The sequence below is a fragment of the Phalaenopsis equestris genome, unplaced genomic scaffold (genome assembly GCF_001263595.1).
Source record: "Phalaenopsis equestris unplaced genomic scaffold, ASM126359v1 Scaffold233382, whole genome shotgun sequence".
NCBI classification, from domain to species: Eukaryota; Viridiplantae; Streptophyta; class Magnoliopsida; order Asparagales; family Orchidaceae; genus Phalaenopsis; species Phalaenopsis equestris.
Window position 1 is genome coordinate 4941 of NW_018251330.1, and position 571 is coordinate 5511.

The window sequence follows — 571 nt, forward strand, 5'->3', positions numbered from 1 at the left end:
TCTAATATCCAAGGAATCAATTTTAAAAATATAGTTAATTAACAAAAAATAAAATTTAGCTTACTCCTTTTTAAAATAAAATTTTCTTTCCCCCGAACTTGAATTTGTAAATAATTTACATTTAATTCCATTAAATGTAAGAGGAGAAAAAAGTAAAAGTTGAATCTACTAACTACTACAACATCCTGTCAGAATGACTGTATGATAAAATAAATATAGCCTTGCATAATCAGGAAAGAATGACTGTATGATAAAATAAATATAGCCTTAAACATGCTTTCAATAATATTAAACTAAACAGAAGTATACGAACTTTAAAATTAAATTTTCTCCCACACGAAAGTATACGAACTTTAAAATTAAATTTTCTCCCACAAACATGATTTTAAACATGTATAAAATTCAATACAGAAAATATAAGCAGGAAAAAATTCAGTTCAGAAATTCTATCTATGACAAACATCTACAAGTATTCATCAAGACAAAAGAATATGAAATAGAAAGTAAGTCTAAACTAAAACATGCTCGATAAAATGGAAAGAAAGGTCTAACAAGCAGAACATGTATCAGC